Source organism: Muntiacus reevesi, chromosome 2 (assembly GCF_963930625.1).
Source record: "Muntiacus reevesi chromosome 2, mMunRee1.1, whole genome shotgun sequence".
Classification (NCBI taxonomy): Eukaryota; Metazoa; Chordata; class Mammalia; order Artiodactyla; family Cervidae; genus Muntiacus; species Muntiacus reevesi.
Genome location: NC_089250.1, coordinates 277,631,949 through 277,644,405, shown reverse-complemented (window position 1 = coordinate 277,644,405; position 12,457 = coordinate 277,631,949). Strand labels below are relative to the sequence as shown.

At 46.5% G+C, this 12,457-nt stretch overlaps 1 pseudogene; it reads right to left on the bottom strand.

The window, feature by feature from the left end:
- Positions 1-810: 810 nt before the first annotated feature.
- LOC136158959 (putative killer cell immunoglobulin-like receptor-like protein KIR3DX1) lies at positions 811-8,348 on the bottom strand (annotated as a pseudogene).
- Positions 8,349-12,457: the final 4,109 nt, after the last annotated feature.

The following is a 12,457-nucleotide window of genomic DNA, read 5'->3' as shown; positions in this document are numbered from 1 at the left end:
ACGTGAGAGACGTGGGTTCGATCCCTGGGTCAAGAGGATCCCCTCAAGAAGAGAATGGTTGCCCACTTCAGGATTCGTGCCTGGAGAGTCCCATGCATGGAGGAGCCTAGTGAACCTCACAATGTCTATGCCATTGCAAAGAGTCAGACATGCCTGATTAGAATTAGCATGCACACACCCAGCCTCATATAGGTAGTGGCACCACACTGGATATCTCAAACAGAATATGCTTCATCTGTTTATGTGGCCATCTAGCATTGCTTTTATTAGTTTTTGTGGAAATCATTTTATTTTCAATATAGCACATGTCAATCTTAAACTTCCAGTCTATCTCTCCCCCAACCCTTCCCCTCTGTAACTCTAAGATTGTTCTCTCAGTCTACAAGGCTGTTTCAGTTTTGTAAGTAAGGTCATCCTTATAAAACGTTGCTGAATAGATATCTTATTGATTGGTTTTCTGTTTTTTTTTTAAACTGAATAATTTGAAGAATCAGCTGGCAGATTTTTTTTTATGATTTATTGGAATTATAGATAAAGTAAGATGATCATATTAACCTACCCAGTATGTGTGATTGATTATACCATTCCCCAAACAATGAGATAGATAAAATGGAGTCCTAGAAGAGACAGGAGATTACTAAGAGGTTGTGGGATTTTTGAAGGTGATCCAGCAATCTTGGACTCCACTGTTCACCTCAGAGCTGCTGGGCTGCTTTGGAGGAGAAGGAGGAGTGTCCACGGAGGAACCTCTTCAAAAAGAGATATGTCTTTGATATGCAGCACTCTGTGTGCTCAGAGCCTGGGGCCAGGTCAGGGCTCAGCACGGTCTTTCTTTACATTGAATTCTCATAGATACTGGGCTCCGGGAAGGGGTGCATGGGGCTCAGGGGAGTGGGAGTTTTCAGTCTCTCAGAAAGGGTCCCGAGGTTCAAGTGAGCATATATCACGTCTTCTGATGGAGAGTCCTGAGAGGAAGGAGGTGAGAATGATGGACTGAGACGCGATATTTGAAGGCTGGGACATTGGGCATTGGAAGGGCTGATGCTATGGCAAGGGCTTGGGCTGGGAGGTCTCACCATGCCGCTCACTGCTCGATCTTCCTGGGGTTCTCCTTCCATAATGGCAAGATCTGCGAATGAAAGAGAGTCAAGGATCTTGGGGGTGAAGGCAGTTATCCAAGACCTCCATAACTTGTATGGGGTCATCAAAGCCAGAAAAAGGCAAGGGTATGCCCCTGTTGCTGGGTCTGTCTACTCCAATAAATAAATCAAAAACAAAACATTCCATCTACAAGCCCATCCACTCATGGACTGTCTCTGAAGCCTGTGCAAACCCACAGACCCATCCTGCATCTTCTGTTATGGACCATACTCTTCTGCATATCAGCAGATTCCCAAGATCATGTAGGGGAGAAGAACAGAGGGTTGTAGTTGAAGGGAAGAACAGGGCTTGGAATGTCCCTGGTGTCCAGAGATTAAGTGTCCATCTTCCAGTGCAGGCAACCTGGGTTCTATCCTTGGTGCGAGATCTATGATCCCATGTGTTTTGAAGCAACTAAGCCCCACATGCTGCAACAGCTGAGCGCACGAGCTCTGGAGCCTTAACCACATCCCAGACTGCAATGAGGATCCGCAATGCTGCTGCAAAGACCTGATGCAGCCAAGAAGAAATCCACACATATTTTCATAAAAAGAACAGGGTTCCATGGGGTCTGGAAGATGTTTCCTCAGAGATAACACTGGAAACCAGTTTTAACCTGCGGGAAGCGAAAAATTTATTCTCTGCTATAAGCCCACCTCCCCCTGGGTCAGATGATGCTGAGCACACCACCTAGAGGCTTACGATTTTAGGTAGAACACCAGTGACAGGGAAGAGCAGTGAGGAGGATGATGGTAGACGTGAAGGCTATGGCAAGCCCAAGGACGATGTACAGTGCACAGGAGTGCTCTTGAGTTAGCCTTGCCTCTGCCAACAAACAAACGGAAGGCCTGGTTTTTCATTGCATACACTGTGCCCCTATACACTGCAGTTATCGTATCCTTTCATCAAACTGTCAGCATCTCTCAACCTGATCACTTATGGTCTCCACTTCCCAGGAGGTACCAAAGCATCCAGGAGAGATGCTAGCAGTGGATGAAGTAAAGAGGCCTTGCAAGACCAGCAGAGGTCTGAACCAAGGTCCACTGGGCACCAATGCAGTTTTTCTCTGCTCCCTCATGTCAAGGCATGTTCTTTTTCCATGAATGGAGACCCCTTTAATCCTCAATACATTTCCCCCTCATCCACATATACCTGGAACTTAATCCTCAAGAAGATATGACACTTTTACTTCTGAATGTGAAATGTTTTGTTCATAAAACATTAACAGAGGGTAACATATTTAAGGTGTTCCCTCAAATTCTCCACTTGTCGCCCCCATCCATCCCCAAAGATTCTGGTGGAGGGAGGGTAAGCATCTCCCTTAGGTGTGGGATCAGGTCACTCTGACCAATTATTTTCAATTTAGGAATTTCCAGCCCCAGGATTTCAATGCCCCCTCTGGTTCTCATGCACACCACAGTCTCAAATGCTGACTTGAGATGGATGTTGAGAAGCTCAACGTCCCAATGGTGGGAGCTGGCAGAGTGAGCACTCACACAGGACCCCTATGTCTTCTTAGAAATTTGCTGAAATAGGAGACCTTCTTGCTTACTTTCTCTGGTGTGTGCATCCATGGGTGAAGGGCAAGTACTTGTAGTGGAACCTAGGAGAAAAAAGACAGAAGTGGTGAGCAAGTAACCTTCCTCACCCCAGCAAAGGAGGACTGTTCTTTCTGGAAGGTTGACCTCCTGCCTGTGCTTGACTCTGTGATCCCTCAGAGCACTGATGGGGGAGGGGAGAGCTTCTGTTTCTTCCCTGTGAATGTGTTGAGTAGACCCACCATACTGGAGAAGAGATGGCGAAAGGAGGTCAGAAGAATATCCTTTGTGAAGAAAGACAACTCTAAGCAAGAGACAGTATTTCTGCTCCAGGACTGAGTATCTATGTTCCTTAATTGGGAATTCACCTGTATGTCAGAGGTGCCTCTGGGAAAACATTAAGTGCAAGGGCCCAATGCAATCTCTGATCCTCCCAAATCAGCTCAGCCTCTCCTCCTCCTGAGTCTACCCTGAACCTTTTCTTTATTTGCCTGGATAGACAGGACTCTGATGAGAAGCATCCATACAGGAAGTGGAAGAGTGTTGAGATGCCACCGACCATCTCTCTTTCTCTCTGGTTCTCATGCCTCTATTTCTCCAGAAGCCCTAAGGTTCCCCTGACACCAGCACAGGGCCCTTGAGCTAGAGCTCAGTGATAGAGTAAGATGTTATGGAAAAAGCCAAACAGACTTCTTGACCAAAACAGAGTAATTTAGTGTACTGTAAAGCATGGGACACTTCTTGGCATTCTGGAAACAAGAATACTGCAGTGGGCTGCTGTTTCCTCATTCAGGGGACCAGCTTTAGTCAGAACTCTTCTCTATGACCTGTCAGTCTTGGGCGCCTCTGCACAATATGGCTCATAGCTTCAATGAGTTACACAAGCACCTTCATCACGAAAAGGCTGTGATTCACGAAGGGGAGATAGTGAAGTACATAGGAGTCTATCATGCTGCAGCCCACGAGGTCCCAAAGAGTTGGACACAAGTTACCGACTGAAGAGCAACAGGAAGGCTGGGCCAGGAGGAGGGTCCTCACCTGTGACAGACAGGAGCAGGGGTCGCTTGGGTCTGACCACGCGTAGGGAGAGCGAGTGAAGGAACCGTAGCACCTGTAGGCCCCGCTGTGGGCTGGGGTCCCAGGACCCAGAGGGAACTCAGCTTAGAGTGCTCCACGGGAGCCCCGGCCACCAGCGAGCAGGTGCCCAATGTTCTCCCCCTCCCTGAGCAGATGGAACTGGTCAAAGGCGTGCTCAGAGCTGCAGAGCAAGGTCACCTTCTCTCCTGACCTCACCATGGGCCCCCCCTAAGCTGAGAGAGAGGGTTTCCTGGACAGACCTGGAAGGAAGAGACCTTTGTCTTAGAGCATAAAGTAACTCTAGACCTAAATCTAGCATTAGAGCCTGAACTGCAGCAAGAGAAGCACTGCAATGAGAGGCCGTCCACCACCAGGAGAGAAAGACCCACAGCAAGGAATACCCAGCACAGGGACAAATTCAAACAAAACTTTAATAATGGACTGTCATTTACTATGCTTTCTCTGAAAAGAAATATATGTATATGAACAACTGAGTCAGTCTTATGTACAACAGGAATTAGCAACATTGTAAATCAACTAGACTTCAACAAAAATGAATAAGCATGGAATATTACTCAGCCGTTAAAAAGAATTCATTTGAATCAGTTCTAATGAGATGGATGAAACTGGAGCCCATTATACAGAGTGAAGTAAGTCAGAAAGATAAAGAACATTACAGTATACTAACACATATATACGGAATTTAGATAGATGGTGGCGATAACCCTATATGCAAAACAGAAAAAGAGACACAGAAATACAGAACAGACTTTTGAACTCTGGGGGAGAACGTGAGGGTGGGATGTTTTGAAAGAACAGCATGTATATTACCTATGGTGAAACGGACCACCAGCCCAGGTGGGATACATGAGTCAGGTGCTCGGGCCTGGTGCACTGGGAGGACCCTGAGGAGTCGGGTGGGGAGGGAGGTGGGAGGGGGGATCGGGATGGGGAATACATGTAACTATATGGCTGATTCATGTCAATGTATGACAAAACCCACTGAAATGTTGTAAAGTGATTGGCCTCCAACTAATAAAATAATATTAAAAAAAAAAAAATCAAAAAGATGTGGGGTTCTCTTGAAAGACGGAACCTATTAGGTTCTGTAGGGACCGTCAGAAAACATGGTGTGGACCGAGAAGCAGACATTATGGCCGGGAGATTGCCAGAATCTCATTGGATCTTTGACCACTTCAAACTTGAGAGAGTGTTCAGAACTGCCCTGCCCACCCCCAGGGCCTGGAAGGGACTCCTTAGTGGGGAGGGTTGGCAGGGACAACTCCTTCCTCTTTGTGCAGAAGAACACATTAAACCACAAGTGTGAGCAACTTCAAGGTGTCGACCTCCATCCTGACCACCCAGGGGCCAGCCTGTAAGGTCATCTGGTACGACAACGCTCCTGACAGAGGAAGGGAGCTCTGACGTGAAGGTGGGAAACCAGCCCCTTAACCAAGCATCGTTGCCTGCCTGAGCCGGGACCTGCCCGGGTCCCTGCTCTGGTACATTTTTCTCCATTGCTTGTTCTTTCATGTTCTTGCTCCTTCACTCTGTCACCGGCTGTGTCTTCTCTTTACCGCATGGCATGTGCTCTGTTCTCTTCTCCCTTCAGTGTTCACACCTCCTCTCTGTCTGGTTTGTTCCCTCTCCCGAGTGCGTGAGTGTCTCTGCACGTCTGTCATTGTCTCCCAGTACGGATGCCGGACTGGACACCAGACCTTCTGTGACACAGACAGCAGAGGGGACTGGTGTGGACACACTCACCTGTGATGATGATGTCCACGGGGTCGCTGGGGGCTGACCACTCATAGGGGGAGCGGCTGAGAGAGCCGGCGCATCGGTAGGTGCCCGCACTCCCCAAGGTCATGGGACCAATGAAGAAGTCAGCTGCGGCATGCCCGCCCGTGAACGTCTCTCTATGTCTCTGGAAATGCCCTGTGCTGTTTTCCTAGTGCAGGATAAACTTGTCAAGTAACAGCGGTGAGTGACATCGAAGGGTCACATGCCCTCCCTCCTGCACGAGGGGGCCTGGGTGGGCTGAGATGGAGTGTTTTGTGAACACACCTAGGGACAAAGAAGTTCTGAGCTTCAGTGGTCAACCCACCTCAGTGCTTCCGCTGACATCTGAAGGTGTGAGAAATGTTCCCATGAACCACCAGAGCCAATATCCCTTCCTTTCTGTTCCGTTGCATTCTCTCTAGCCTTGTTCTCAGGCTCTGGCTCATGCTTCTCTGTTTCTCTTTGCTCAAGACCTCCAGCCTCCTCTGTGTTTATTCTAAACTCATTAGCTGTTGAATCTGCTCTCAACTTCATGCATGCATACTCAGTCGCTTCACTGGTGTCTGACTCTGTGGGACCCCATGGACTGTAACCCGCCAGGCTCCTCTGTCCATGAGATTCTCCAGGCGAGAATACTGGAGTGGGTTGCCATGCTCTCAGCCTCTTCCCATCCCTAATTTGCATTTGAGGGGCTGGGGTGGTTCTGAGAATGCATACCCTCTCTCCCTTCACATATATCTCATAACGTGGGTGATGACTGGCATCATTGTGGCTTCTATGCGGTTCTTCCCACTCCATTGGGAAGGCAGTGGAGAAAAAAATGTATCCCATCTGTGATCCCACCTCATGCCTCTAAAGACATTTTTGAGAATCCTCCCTGGGGTTCCAGCTCCTTCACAGCTCCCTACTGGGTGGCAGGTGCTGGATCAGGATCGTTCCCATCCTCCCTGCTGGCAGGCAGTGGCCCCATCCTATCTACTAATGCCGAGGGATGCTCCTCCTTCCTGCCTTGGGGTATCCCATCCATCTATTCAATACCCCGAGTTTAAACTCTCAGAGTGGGTTCTCTTTGAGTAGTTTGCTCCTGACTGGGAATCCTGAGTAGCCTTGGGTGCACTGGCATGTGGACTTAAGGTAGGATTGCCTGCAGGCTCGGCCGTCCTGGGCTGGCTGCACCTTCCTACCTGTGACCACAATCTGCAGGGGGTCACTCTGTGGGGACCGGTAGCCTCCAGAACACGTGTAGGACCCAGCATGTTCTCTGGTCACCGGGCCAAGGATGAAGGTGTTGACATGATGTTCCTTGAGCTCAGGCAACCTGGTCCCATCTCTTTGAACAGTATGAATATTGCAAATGGAAAATGGGAGTGACACCGAAGAGTCACAGTCTGTCCTAGGGGAACCACGGGGCTTGGCCAGGCTGACAAAGAGGGCTTCTCATATTCACCTAGGAGAGATGGAGGCACAGGCTTTGAGAGGAAAATAGGAACAGTCTCCTCTCCCCACTGCCCTCATGGGCGCTTCCCCTTCAATTCTTCCAGCTCTCCTCCACTAAACTGCATCACCTTGATGCTCAAGGATCAGGCTTGGGGACAGACAGAGACACAGTCAACCCAGGATGGACATCATGGAGATTCTAAGAATATGATTCTCAGAAGTGATTCTTCTCAGGAGAAGAATCACTACTTGGGTTGACAAAAGTTTGAGAACCTTTCTCTCAAAACACAAAACACTGGGGATTCCCTGGTGGTCCAGTGGTTAGGACTCAGCACTTTCTCTACCAAGGCCCGGGTTGATCCCTGGTCAGGGAAGTAAGATCCTGCAAGCTGCACGATGCAGGCTAAAGAAAGCACCACAGACAACTTGATGCATGGAAAAGAAGTGGAAGGACTTCCCTGTTGCATTTGTTGTAGCTTAAATGGTAGAAAATCTTCCGGCAATGCAGGAGAGCAGCGTACAATCTCTCAGCTGGCAAGATCCCCTGGGTAAGGAAATGGCAACCCCCTCCAGTATTCTTGCCTGGAGAATCCCATGCACAGAGGAACCTGGTGAGCTACAGATCATGGGGTCGGAAAGAGTGGGATATGACTGAGTGACTAACAGTACTACAACGAAGAAGAGAAAACGCCACCTGACTGAAAAGAAGGAAGGATACCATGAAACTCGCTCCTTTGTTAGCTAGCCTCCATCAAATGTGGGACCAGGTCCAGGTGCCCTGCCTGATGCCCAGCCCCTCCCCTGGGGTCAGGTCTAGCAGGCGGTCCTGCACATCCTGTTGTGAATGGCCGGTAGGAGATGCCACCTTGTCTGAGAGGGGTCTGTTGGCAGCAGCCGCTCGCTCCCTCTCATGATAGAAATGACACTCAGGGGGCGCAGCTCCCAGCTCCCAGACTTCACACTGTCCCTTCAGGTCCAGAGTCCACAGCTGGGCTATCCTCTGGGGAGAGTGAAGGTGAGTATCAAGGCCAAATGGAGGACCTGGAATCCACAGAGCACGCGGCTCTCACTGTACTGACAGGGGTCTCACCCTGCCCCCCAAGTGTCACCTGCCTCAGCCCCGCCTGCTCTGCTGACCACAGAAATACGGGGTGGGGAGGACTCACCCACAGCTGCCCAGATCCTCAGACTCACACAGAATCCTAGAAGGAAAAGCCCGCCAGAGACGGCTTGTCCCGATGGACCCCACGCTCCATGCACCCTCATCCAGGGAACCTGGTCAGTGGTGTGGAGACCCCCGATTTCCACCATAACCCTCTCCTGCCGTGTCTTTGCTGACTCACCAAGACTCACCAGGCTGAGGAGTGTGGGGCACATGGATCTGCTTCTGTGAGGCAGGAGGCAGGACTGAGCAAAGCTGACCGAGTCACAGGATGCAGAAGGCAGGCGGTGTTGTTCATACAGTCAGCCTGGTGCATGTCACATGGGAAGATGGGCAGCCTCTTCTCACGCCAGGGATGGATGGCTGACGTGAACCTCGTCACTGAGCAGGCCTCGTGACCTGAACATCAGTTTTGTTTCCCTAAACACTATGAACGTAGGAGGATTTGAGCAGGTCTTTCTGCCTTCAGGAAGTAGTAACGGTGATTGAATGTATACCGTGTTGGTGGTGGTGGTTTAGTCGCAAAGTGCTGTCCGTCACTTGCGACCCCATGGATTGTATCCCACTGGGCTCCTCTGTCCATGGGACTGCCCATGCAAGAGTACTGGGGTGGGTTACCATTTCCTTTCCAGCGGATTTTCCTGACCCATGCATCAAACCCAGGCCTACTGCTTTTCAGGTAGTTTCTTTACCAACTGAGATGCTTAATTTCTATGAATATCTTGTTTGAAGAAAGACTGACTCAGTTCCTTTCCTTCTTTTGATGATGAGTTCTACTTCAGATGTGCAGGTCTGGGAATTCCCTGGTGGTCCAGTGGCTACCCTCTGATTTCACTGCTGAACAGCCAAGTTCAATCCCTGGTCAGGGAACTAAGATGGAACCCCGAAACCATGAAGCCCAGCCAAAAAAAATGTGCAGGCTTACTAACTGCTTACTGTGTAATGCTAACCACAGGAGAAAAAAAAAAAAAAAAACCACACTGATTTATTTTCAGCAAAGATTTCTATGGCCTCTCTGCTCTTGAATATAAAAGATTATTTTTTTCAATCATGTAACATGGAATTCATTTTCCTGGTTGACATGTTGTTACTCATTCTCTATAAAACAAACCATGGGGTTCAGTGCAGAGAAAACAAATATAATTAATATGTATCCTCAAACAGAATGTCCAAGAATTCCAATAATCCCCTCATGCTTTTACTTAGAAGATGGTATGTTGCCCTGATAAAATAAAAATGCTTTAAAAGATGTTCTTCATAAGAAAGATAGCCCTTCTGAAGAAATCCACTATATATCAGGGAGGAAGCTTTCCCCAAAGTCATGTAAATGTCATTACCCATAACTTTTTGCAGTAGAGAAATCACAGGTGCCCACTTTATATTTCACGTTCAGTGTGGGTTGCCAATTAAGGATTCATTAATAGAGATGTTGATTCTGCATTCTCATAAGACAAGGAGACATGCATATTATGGCTCTTTGAACATTTTGTAAAAATTCTGAGGTGGCAAATAGGTGATTAAGAAACTAACTATTAGTTTCAGGTGTACAACAAGGTGATTCAGTTATACACAGACATGCCTCTATTGCTTTTCAAATTCTTCTCCCACTTAGCTAGTTATGGAATATTAAGCAGAGTTCCCTGTGCTATCCAATAGGTCCTTGTTGGTCATCCATTTTAAGTATAGCCTTGTGTATATGTCAACGCCAAAATGCCAATCTATCCCTCCCCTTCTGTGAAGAATACCGTTGGTGGGTTGATAGGGGTTGCATTGAATCTATAGACTGCTTTGGGTAGTATACTCATTTTAACAATATTGATTCTTCCAATCCATGAACACGGTATATTTCTCCATCTATTTGTGTCCTCTTTGATTTCTTTCATCAGTGTTTTATAGTTTTCTATGTATAGGTCTTTTGTTTCTTTAGGTAGATATACTCCTAAGTATTTTAATCTTTTTGTTGTGATGGTAAATGGTATTGTTTCCTTAATTTCTCTTTCTGTTTTCTCATTGTTAGTGTATAGGAATGCAAGGGATTTCTGAGTGTGAATTTTATATCATGCAACTTTACTATATTCATTGATTAGGTCTAGTAATTTTCTGGTAGAGTCTTTAGGGTTTTCTCTGTAGAGGATCATGTCATCTGCAAACAGTGAGAGTTTTACTTCTTCTTTTCCTATCTGGATTCCTTTTATTTCTTTTCCTGCTCGATTGCTGGGCCAAAACTTCCAAAACTATGTTCAATAGTAGGGGTGAGAGTGGGCAACCTTGTCTTTTTCCTGACTTTAGGGGAAATGGTTTCAATTTTTCACCATTGAGGATAATGTTTGCTGTGGGTTTGTCATATATAGCTTTTATGATGTTGAGGTATGTTCCTTCTATTCCTGCTTCCTGGACAGTTTTTTTCATAAATGAATGTTGAATTTTGTCGAAGGCTTTTCCTGCATCTATTGAGATAATCATATGGTTTTTATCTTTCAATTTGTTAATTTGGTGTATTATATTGATTGGTTTGCAGATGTTAAGGAATCCTTTCATTCCTGGGATAAAACCCATCGTTCATGATGTATGATCTTTTTAATATGTTGTTGGATTCTGTTTACTAGAATTTGGTTAAGGATTTTTACATCTATATTCACCAGTAATATTGGTCTATAGTTTTCTTTTTTGGTGACATCTTTGTCTGGTTTTGGAATTAGGGTGATGGTGGGCTCATAGAATGACTTTGGAAGTTTACCTTCCTCTGCAACTTTCTGGAAGAGTTTGAGTAAGATAGGTGTTAGCTCGTCTCTAAATTTTTGGTAGAATTCAGCTGTGAAGCCATCTGGTCCTGGGCTTTTGTTTGTTGGAAGATTTCTGATTAAAGTTTTGATTTCCATGCTTGTGATGGGTCTGTTAAGATCTTCTATTTCTTCCTGGTTCAGTTTTGGAAAGTTATACTTTTCTAAGAATTTGTCCATTTCTTCCAAGCTGTCCATTGTATTGGCATAGAGCTGCTGGTAGTTGTCTCTTATAATCCTTTGTATTTCAGTGTTGTCTGTTGTGATCTCTCATTTTCATTTCCAATTTTGTTAACATGGTTCGTCTCCCTTTGTTTCAAATTTTTTAAAGGTATATTTTTTTCTGGATATATGCTTGGGATTGGAATTCTTGGATCATATGGAAGCTCAGTATTTAGTTTTCCTTGAGGAACTTTCATACTGTTTTCCACAGTGTCTGAACCAGCTTACACTCCCCCAACAGTGTAAGAGGGTTTCCCTCTTCTCCTCATGCTCTCCAGCATCTATTATTCATCGACTGTTTAATGATGGCCATTCTGATCGGTATGAGGTGGCACCTCATTGCAGTGTCAGTTGGCCTTTCTCTACTAATGAGCAATGCTGAGCATCTTTTCACATGCCTGTTGGCCATCTGCATCTTCCTCATTTTTTTTCATTTATTTTTATTAGTTGGAGGCTAATTACTTCCTTTAAACCACAGATATCAATTGTGAGAGTTACACATTCCAATTTTGTCTAAAATGAATGACACCTCTGCCAATGTCTCATGAATGTGCTCTGAGTCCAACCTATTGTTGCTTGTCATTGGGCAGAGTGATGAGGTCTTCAGGAAAGGAATAGTGGCTTTATTTGGAAAGCCAGCAGGCCAACGAGATCGTGCACTTGTGCCCGAGGAATCATCTTATTAGACTTAGATGTTCTTTTTGAAGGGGAGGGATGTTCAAATAGTGTTTACTGAATGTAAAATAACCGTAGCCCATGGGGAAGAAAATTCCTAGAGAGGAGAGAAAAATACAGGTTAAATATCCCCCTGCGAACTCACACTTTCACACACACACACACAGACACACACACACACAGAGACACACACAGACACATGCACACACACACACTCTAAGAGGGGAGGAGGCATAACTGGCTGTTGCCAACTTTCAATTAATTAACTAATGGCTGTGCTGGGTCTTCTTTGCTGGGCACAGGCTTTCTCTAGTTGCGGGAAGCGGGGCTGCTCTTTGCTGTGTGCAGGGCTCTCATTGCTGTGGCTTCTATCGTTGTGGAGCACCCGCTCTAGGCACATGGGCTTGTGGCCCCCGGGCTTAACTGACTCGTGGCAAGTGGAATGTTCCCATTCTCGAGACCGTACCTGTGTCCCCTATATGGGCAAGCAGATTTCCAGCTATTGGACCACCAGAGAATTCCGGTTCCAAGGTTTTTTTCCCCCGACTTATTTTTAATTAAAGGACAATTACAGTACTGTGATGGCTTCTGCCATACATCAACACAAATCAGCCATAAGTATACTTACGTCCACTGCACTGTGGAAA